Here is a 10,185-nt window from a genome sequence, read left to right on the forward strand (position 1 = left end):
AGATGGTTTTGCTCATACAAAAACACCCAGAGATTTTTCTGGCACCAGGTTGGGACCTATTTCTGACTCTATACTAGGCTGTCCCTCCTTTCTGTTCTCACAGTATGACCACTGGCATCCCAGGGTTTGGGGAAGCCACATCTGGCCCATCCCTCCTGCTGTGGCCCCTCAGCTGGGCAGTGTGGACTAGGCACAACAGCCTGCATTCTCCTGGGGCTGGGGGCACCCAAGGGCACCAGGGGTAAACATGGGGATGTGGGCAGGGGCTGTTTCAGTGGGTGCCCTCCTGCCTTGCCTGTGCTGGCATCTCACCCTCCTGCCCAGGATTGATGGCCCATCCTGCTGCCCCTTCCCGGCACGCTGAACTCTCCATTTCTGTCCCCGCCACCCGACGGGATTGATGTCTCACTGAGCACAGGCAGCGGCTGTAACTCATGCCGCGGAGCTGGGCTCCCGGCTCGTTACTCACTGGGCACTGTCACCGCTTGAGTTGCAGCTCTGCCTCGTGCTGGGACACCTCAGCTGGGAGGGATCAGGGCAGGGGTGAAAACGGCCGGGGCAGGGCTGGGGCAGGGGCAAACCTCTCTCTCTAAGCCGGCTCTCCAAGCCATTCCTCAGGCTGGCATCCCTGGTACACCCACATGCAACCTGCTGACTGCCTCTGTCCCTGGCTGGGAGGTGGGCACACGTGGCCCTGGGGAGTGATGCCAGGGTCCTGGCAGGGCTGGAGGGTGGCACCACAGCTGGGATTTCCCCGTACCACACCCGCCAGCTGGTGCCCAGGCTGCAGGAGTGGGGGAGGCTGACGAGCTGTTAATTACAGGTGCTGCTTGGCTGGTGCAGCGCGTCTCTGCTGCTCGGCTGGCAGAGCCGTGCGGCGGGTGACACACTCCATGATAAATTGATATCCCGTTTAGCATCAATTTTCCCTTCTCTGGTGGCAGACAGCTGTGCTAATGGGATGGGACAAGTGAAAATGAAATAACAGGCCCTGAGCACACCGGCACACGCCGCACTGTTGGCACTAATGCATGGCTGTCGCTCCCCAAGAGACAGGCAGGACCCCACGCACCCTGGCGTGGGAGAACCACGAGGCTGGCTGAGCTGCCCTCACCGTAGTTGCTGGGGCTCACCTGGGGTGAGTTTGTGACTTGTGCTGTGTCAGCACTAGGTGCCACCAACTCTGATGTTCGCAGCACCTGGAGAAGCTGCTCCTTTCAGTGGGCATTGAGGCTGGCACAGGAAGAGGGCTAGCAGCAGCATGACCAGTTCTTGATGGTCAGCATGAGACTGCGTGGTGTCTGCATCCACTTGGTGTTTGCATTAGCATTTAGAGGGTGGTGACTTGGCATGTTTCTTATAGCCTGGGAGCCAGTGAAGGATTTGGTTGGCATTCAGTGCCTGTGCTATATTGGGTATTTGCAACGCACACAATGCCTGAGCTGATGTGTGCAGCATTCCCAGGCATTCTGCCTGTGCCAGATTTGGTGTTTGCAATAGCCCGTGGCACTCTGTACCCACACTCACACGCCCTTCGGTGCCCTCAGCACCAGCCACATGCTTGTTATCAGGAGTGTATTTGTCAAATTGGTGCCTGCAGTGTGTTTGCAGTCATGGCGTGTGCAGCGCTTGATGCCCACAGTTTGCTTGATAATTGCAGAGTGCTCAGCACTTAATACCTGTGGCATCATTGTTATTTACACAGCCCTTGCACTCAGTGTCAGCAGCACTCGGCATACACAGTGTGCTCAGGGTGTGCACCCCGCCGCTGATGATGTTTGCAGCACCTTCAGTATCTGGTGTCAGCCGTGGTTTGTGTTTGCCAAGCGCTCAGCAATCTCTCCATTCAAGGTGTGCCCTGCGTCTGTTCGATTTGGCATTTGCAGCATAGCCCGTGCTCACACCAGCCAGCTCTCTGTGCTGTGCTCAGTGTTTTGGTTCCTGTGGTGTAATCAGTGCTCACAGCACACTGCTGGCACTGAGCTTGGTGCCCAGCACCAGTGCATGTGCAGTGCTTGCTCTGGGCTCAGCCCTGGTGCCCGCAGTGGGCTCAGCCCTGGTGCCCGCAGCGGGGTGCCCACAGCATGCCACTGCCTGCACACTCCCACTCACTCCAGCAGGTGTGAGCTCATGCCCTGCATCCCTCCCCAGTGCCCAGTGTACTGCTCACTCGCAGTGTGCTCTGTAAGTGCAGCCCATGATGTGGTCAGCACAAGGTTCCTGATGCTTTTGCCATGTACAGAGCTTGCTGCAAGTGTTAGTAGTGCTGCTGCTGTCCAGCCTGTGCTTGGTGCTGGATACTGGCCCACTTTGGAGCAGCTGCACAGTCTGTGGGCACTGCTAGCACCAGCTCTTGCATTAGCAGTGCCAGCAGCCTGTGCTGTCCCTGTTGGGACTCACTCCAGTGCACTCAGAGCTCACAGTCCGTCACGCATCCCATGCTCACAGCACAGGTTTTGGTGTCTGTGGCACGTGTGGCACCAGCAATGTCCTCTGTGGTCAGAGCCAGCTGCCAGTCTGCAGGGAGATGGCGCTTGGTGCCTGATGGTGACATGTTTGCAATGGCCCAGCTCACCTTTGAGGTCAATATTTCCAGGATGCTCCACAGTTGGATGTTTTTCCTGTTTGCATTATGCTGTAGATGAAGACCAGTGAGATGTTTGGAGTTTGCAACATGCAGTTGGTGCCAGCAGTGTGCCTGGGGTTTGGAGTACACAGGGTGATGAAGGCACCAGTTCCTCAGTCCCTGGCACAGTGCCTGTGCCATGTTTGCCATGTGCTCTATAGCCAGGTGGGCACTTGCCTTGCCCTCAGCGCTCATGACCAATGTAGGGGCCCACATACTGTGCTCAGTGGCCACATGTGTGCTGTGCCTATGCTGTACTCAGTCCAGGGTCCCCTTCCCAGGGTCTGTCTCCAGCTTCCCACTCACCTTGCAGACCCAGTCTGCCCACCACATCTCCATCAGCCATCAGGGGCAGGGGCACTCCTGGGCTCGCATCCCCTTTGCCCAGCAGCCTGGAGAGGGCAGGCAGGGTGCTCCCACCATATATGCCATCAGCGGAGCTCTGGCATTAAGGTTGAGGTTTTAATCACACAAATGTTGGAAAATGGGGAGCGATGGTTCCCATGGTAACACTAACTCTGCCCCTTGCCCGTGGCGCACGGCTGTGCACACGCAGGACCGTCATGGGCACCATGCAGCTGAGCTATGGCTGTCTGGGGAACCATAACTCCCAGCCTCCTGACTTGGGTGCATTTAAAACCTCAGCCCTATTGCTGTGCTGAGGCAGCTCTGCTGGCAGTTTATGACTCTGTTGTTTTTAGGAAAGCCAAATGGGAAGCAGGAGCTGCCTTGGTGAAGTACAGCAGATGGTGCAGGAGGAGCAGTCCAGGGCCAGGAGGAGCCACAGGGTGCTTGACCCAGCACTGAGTACCAATGACTGCAGGGGCTGGGGCAGAATGGGGCCTGCGGGCACAGCTGAGTGTGAGGGAGCAGCTGAATGATGTCTCTCAGGGCAGATCCGCATGCTCTGCTGGCTGGGCATGCTCCCATCCAGCTTCTCTCATTCCTCAGGGCCAGAGATGGGATGGAGGAGTGGGGTGTATGGGTACCAGCCCTGCTGCCCAGTGTGAGTGCTCCTGGAGTGCCAGCATTTCCTGTGCCGTGCCCTGGGGCTACTTGCAGGCTGCACTTCTGCAGTGAAGAACCTGGCGCTGGGCTTCCTGACACTGCTGTGTTGGCCTCCAGCCCTGCAGTGTTGATCACCCTTCCACTCTGCCCAGCCTCCAGTCACTCTTGCTCAGCTGTCACTTGGGAGGGAGTTAAGCAAGGGGTTGTCCTGCCCACAGCAGGACCTGGGTGAAGCTTGTCCATCTCTGGCTGCCTGGCTGGAGCATCTCCCAGTGCTGCCCTCTCTGCCCAACTGCTGCAGCTCCCATAATGTATTCATCCCAGGATGCCCCGCTGCAGCTGCAATATAATTATTGGCTTTTATTACACCATTAACTTTAAAATTTTATAAACCACCAGGCAGGTGACAAGTGGTGGAGGTGGGGGTCTCAGGCTGTGGACAGAGGGGCTGTGAGGGAAATAGTGCTGGGGACTGTCCCAGCAAGGTGCTGAGATTGTTTCCCGGCTGTGTTGGTGGTTTTGCTAGCAGTGGAGGCCCAGTGGCACGCCAGGAGGGTGCACCACTGCTGAGCTGCTGAGCACAGTGTGGCCCTGTGCCAGCCTGCCCCGCTGCCCTCCTCAAGATGGCAGGGAGAAGGGAGCACCAACCAGCTGCAGCAAGAAAAGGCTATAAAACCAAATGGCTGTCTCTGCACGCTGCAGTGATGGCTCCCAGGGTGTCTTCCCCTTCCTAACAGTGCTGAGGGCAGGAGGGAATGTGCACATCCCATTGCCCATGCACAGAGCCAGGGCTCCTGCTGCCATGCAGCCGCTCGCTGGTCACGTCTGCCACAGCCTTTCCAGCCGTGGGGGCTGCTCTGAGGGTGGTGAGGCCATTTCCTCACTCCTCCCACGCAGGATTGGAGGGCAGCGTCAGCCGAGCCTCACCTCCTGCTGGTCACGGGCCAGCGAGCATTGCCACATCCGGAGTCAGGAGATGGGTGCCGGGTTGAGCATCCTCCTGGGGAAGCTGAACATCCTCTGTGCTGACATCTGGGCATCCTCCTGGGGACGATACTCTGTTTTGTTCCTCTGCATACATTTGGGAGACTTTTAGATTTGTTTTCTCTCTGTGAGAATATTTGTGCAATGTGATCAAGTGGCTGGCTCAGTTTGGGGGTGGTTTGTACTGACAGGGTCAAATAAAAACATGGACAGAGGGTGCTGGCTTTCAGCCTGGGGGAGCCAGGGCAGCGTGGGTCTGTGGCATGTGGGGTATCTCAGGTGGAGACCAGAAGCAGGAGCTGCTGCACATGGGTGGGAACTCCGCAGTGTTCACTGCCTGCTGCCTCTTCCTGGGCACAGGGGCAAGAGCTGGCTGGGTGAGCATTTCTGGGAAGAGGAATTCAGGGGGGTGACAAGTGAGATCTCACCACTCACCAGGGTTAAATACCATGGAATCAGCCTGGGCTCAACCCTTTTTTCCCATGATTAGGCAGGGATTGGACCCATCATCCCACTGAGTGTCCATGGGATTTAACCCAGCTCTGATGTAGGCATTGTCCTGTCAGCCATCAAACAGAAGCTCCTACATCCAGATCCTACTGAAACCCACTCCTTAAATTTCCAGAGGCAGGACCTCAAAAGCCACATAAACTCAGCGTCGCTTTCCTGGCAGCAGCAAAAGGTGTCCAGGGCACCTTGTGCGAGCTCATGCACACAGCTTACAAAAGAGACTTTGTAATTGAGGTTTTGTGCTTAATGAAGGAATAAATTGAATGGGAGTGTTGTCTTTAATTGGGGTGTTGCATTAATTAAGGTATTGCACTTAATTGGGGTAAAGCATTTAATAAAGTATTGTGTTTAACTACCAGGGTAGTTTACGTAAATAGGGTCAGTGCATTAATGGGGTGTTGCATCTTCCATGTGTCTGCTGACCCTGGCAGACCTTTCATCTGTCACAGTGGGCCAAACTGGGGACCAGGGCCACCGATGAGGCTGGTGTGCAGCACTGGAGCTGCCATCTTCCCCATCCCAGCACGATGCAGCTGGTAACAGCGCTCACATCAATGGTTCCGCTCCCACCCTGGTGCGTCCAGCTCCTTCCCACCACTCCCAGTGGGTGCAGGAGGATGCTGCAGAGGCTTCAGCAAGTGGGGTGCGGGCTGCATTACTGCTCCTGTGCCTCCCCCCAGCCAGATCCACAGCAGGCACTGATGCCTGGCATGCTCATCACACTGTCGCCAGCCCTGCTCTCCTGTAATTGGAGTGGACATCTTGTCATCCCACATCTCCCCACAGCCGAGGCACTTGCCGTCCTTGCTGCATAGACTGACCTGCTGGGCAGGCGCCGGCAGTGTGCCGGGGAGGCCACGGAAGGAGGCTGTTCTTGTTAAGCCAACGTGTTTGCAAGGGTCTCAGAGGATGCAACTTGCATGAGGCAGAGCTGAGTGCTGCGGCCAGCTGGGCTCCGCAGTCACGTTCCCTTCAATTATATCAAAAGTAATGATTGCCCCAGATCCACTTCCCTCTGGGCGTGGGGCCGTGGCCAGCACCAGCTCTGGAGTGTGAGAAGCTGGCGAGGAAGATGTAGCAGCCAGCTCATGGCTTGGGCTGGCAGTAAAGCACTCAGCAAGCTGCATCCATATCCTGGCCAGTTTGGCCAGCAGAGTGTCAGGTGGGAGCTCCCTGATGGGGGTCTCTCATTGGACACCTGCCTGCTGACCACCAGGTCTGTGACTGTCCAGTCACCCATGTCCCCCAACCTCCAGGGCTGCCCCTGCCTCGTCACTCTTGGTGCCCTGAGCTGATCCCCTGCATCCCTCCTGAGGAGCTGCAGTCCTGCAGGCTGGCTGGGAGGGTGAGCTCCCTGCAGTGGCGCAGCACCAGGGCTGGAGTGCAGTGGGAGTTTGGGTCTTGGTGTGGAAGAGTCAATCCCTTGGCTGGGTGACAAGAAAGGGAAATCACATCCAAACTCTCATCTGGACTGGGCTAAGAATAGAAACAGCCAGTGCCTGTGTCTTGGAGGGGATGAATCACCATGAGGGTGCTGGAGGGCACCACAGCAGGGTTAGGTTCACCAAGGATCCCTGCAGACTGTGGGGCTAGCTTCTCCTATGTGTAGGCTTCACCTGTCTCCTGCTGTGTTCTGCGGGTGTGTCAGAGCCCTGATGTTGTAGAAAGCCCCCTCCTTCTGTGCTGTTATTTTGTCCATGGATACAGCCTCTTGACCTTCTCTGCTCTCACCCAAAGCTCCAGTGTCTCCAGCCAGTCTCCATCACTGCTCTCTGTTACTGCCATCCTCTAAACTCTTTACAATTAGTTTGGATTTTTCTTGATGTGTGTCCCAGACCTGACACAGGGCTCCCAGTAAGGCCTTGCTGCCAGCAAATGCCTCAGATGCCTCACGATGATTCTCCTTCTCACGCAGCCCTGAGCAACATTGTCCTTTTCACTGAGCTCAGTGCAGTTGCAGGGCTGCCAGAGATCCCATATTAAACTGATAGATCCCATATCCCAAATGAAGGAGGTTTCTCCTATTTTCCCCTAACTCCCAGCTGCTTTTCCAAGCATCTGCCTGGCTGCTGGGCATCTGGAAACAGCTCCTGCTCACACAGATAACTGCACCTGCAGAACATGTCCTGCCTGAGGGTTCCACCCCTCTGCATGCCTTGTTTATCCACCTGGGATTGTCCTGGGATCTGGTGTTAAACTCAGACAAGCTGATGTTGCTCCCCACTGCTGAGCCAGGCTCTGTCCTGCCCTCCTGCCCACTTGGCAGCCCTGCCCTCCAGCCGCTCGCCCTCTGCTTTCCGGGCAGATTTGCTTCCCACCCCAGCCCAGCTCTTGTCCTTTTGAATTGTATCTGATTGTTTTCAGGCCATTTCTCCGATTTGTCAACATCATTTCGAATTCCAGTCTTGTCTTCCCTGGCACCCGCAGCCTCCCCCCATCATCTGAGTGTAGTACATGGGCCCTGTGCCAAGTCCCTGATGATCAGCATTTCCCTGGCTGGGGGGCACAGGGGTAACCAGGAGAGACTCCACTCTCCCAGTCTGCTGGCAAGCCCTTGGCTGGCTCTCCCATCCTGTTGGCTTGCACGGTGGCTAATGAAGTCAGCACAGGAGCCCAGGGCATTGTGCTTCTCCCGACTGTTAGCATCATATCCAAGCACTGGATGAGGGACCATCAGGGGGTGAACAGACTCTGTAGCTGCGTGTGGCCAGGTGAAGGGGCAGATGAGCCCCACTACACACCACAGAGTCCCCCCATGTGGCCTCATGCCTCCATGTGCAGGCACTCAGCCACAGGTGAGTGGCTCCAGTGTGGAACCTTGGGGACATGCAGATATGTCAGCAAACACTGACACACTGCAGACAGCACCAGCCATTCCTAGCTCATCCTTTGTTCTTTGCCTTGTCTGGGTAGAAAGCAGTCCCTAAGCCCTACTGCCCAGCTTCCCAAACCATGCTTCTTCCCCGCTCCCTGCACCTCCATCCCACTGTCTCTCCCAGCGTGCTCTCTCTCCCAGAGCTCCCTGGCTGTGAAGCCACAGTCCTCCCCTCTCCATGGCTTGTAAAAGGCCTGCAGCTGCAGCTGGGCGTGGGGCTCGTGCTATGGGTACCACTCACTGGGGCACAGCTTGATCCCAACCCACCCTGGCTGCACTCTAGCCTTGGGTAATCCTGCAAGGGGGTGAGTCCCCAACACCTCTTTGCCCTTGCTAGGTGGACAGGAAAGGAGAGCCAGGAAAGGAGATGGGAGAGGACTTACCTCTTCGGCCACACAGGAGGGGTTCATGCTGTGGGGATGGTGGTGAAACACGTCCCCAGTCCAGGTGGCAGTTAATAATGGAGCTGAATACACCCAGAGAAAGCTGGGGTATGTGATCCCCCTGGTGTGGGGGGCAGAGAAAGCAGGGGTGTGTGATCCCCCTGGTATGGGGAACAGAGAAAGCAGGGGTGTGTGATCCCCTTGGTATGGGGAACAGAGAAAGCAGGGGTGTGTGATCCCCCTGGTATGGGGAACAGGCTCCCGTGGGGAGCCAAGGGACAGTCCTGCTCCCTTATGCCATGACTGTCCAGCACACAGGACACTGGGCTCCAGCTGGTCCCACACTCACTCAGCTCAGTTTGCCCTGTACGTCAGGGTCTGTGCTTATGGGGTGACCTGCCTGGCAGACCCTCCATGCCCTCATGTCCCTCAGCACCACAGCACCTGAGAGATGCAGGCAGGGACTACACATCCAGAGCTGCAGACCAAAGATGCAGGGCTGGCCATTGCTGGCTCTATGGAAACTCCTTCCACAGGATCAGGCTCTTTCCACCCATGGTCCCTGCTGGGCCAAGCATCCCCCAGGGGGCCAAGGGTCTCTGAGGAAGCACCTGGGCTCTGGTGGCTATGTGGCTGGGACACCTGTGGTGGCAGCAGTGCTTGGGTCACCTGCCCAGCCTACCCCTACCACGTCCTTCGGAGCTGGAAGTGCAGGGCTGGCACGTGCGTGCTGCATCCCCTGGGCAGGGAGAAACAGGCGGCTGGGGCTGTGCGTGCTCCTTGCCGGAGGCAGCCTATCATGCTGTATTGACCCACAGAGAGGCAGAAACATGTGTGCCATGCACAGATCGATGGGAAGATTGAAGATGCATGTGCGCTTGCCGGACGGCTGGGGAAAGCTTTGCCGTTGGCATTGGCAGCGCAGTGAAGGTCACACTGACCTGCGGCGCAGTCCCCGAGGAGAGGCGAGGCCTCCCGTCGGCTGTCTCATCACTTGTCCTCCGGAGACCCTGGATTCCCTGCCAGGCACGCACCTTCTCAGCAGAGCCCTGTCTGCTGGGGGGGGCACCCAGTGCTGGGCTTGCTCTGGGGACAGGGAGATGGTGTTTCCCCCACCACTGTGCCACAAGGCAGTGTCACGGAGGGTTGCTTGACTTGTGAGTGAGTGGGTTGGTTCAGCAAACCCTCCATCACCAGCTGGTGAAACCAAGGCAGGAAGCTGGGAGAAATCAAAACTTGCTGGCAGAGGTGTTGTACATTGGGAAGAGACAGACCCAGGTGCCATGTGGTTGGTGCCTCAAGGCTGAACCCATCACCTCATGACCGAGCCAGGCTAGGGAGCCCCACTGCCGCGGGCAGGACGGTGCAGGAGGGCACCCTGCTTGTCACGCTGCCTTCAGGGCCATGCTGCCTCGGGGCTGGGTGCTGCTGGGGGCTGTGCGAGGGTCGACGGCAGCGTGCCCTGGAGGGAGCAGACCCCGGGAGGAGCAAGGGTTCGGCAGGGCAGGACAGGGTGAGGGCTACCCCGGCTCAGCCTTTCTAGCAGAGTTGGTCCCTGCCTGTGGTGCCCCCCAGTTCTTGAGCGCTGCCGTGGAACAATGAGGAGCAGGGAGGGAGGGAGGGAAGGGGGGCAGAAATGAAGCCGGAGCAGCCCATCCCGGGTGCACAGCGAGTGCAGTGGAGAGGGGGCCGGCGGACACGGGGCGCGGGAGGCGATACTGCCGCCCTCCTGGCTCCGGGGCACCGAGGAGCACGGCGGGGCCGGGGGGAGGCACGGGAAAGTGCACCCCTGGCGCCCC

This window comes from Geospiza fortis, unplaced genomic scaffold (genome assembly GCF_000277835.1).
Source record: "Geospiza fortis unplaced genomic scaffold, GeoFor_1.0 scaffold112, whole genome shotgun sequence".
In the NCBI taxonomy this organism is placed as follows: domain Eukaryota; kingdom Metazoa; phylum Chordata; class Aves; order Passeriformes; family Thraupidae; genus Geospiza; species Geospiza fortis.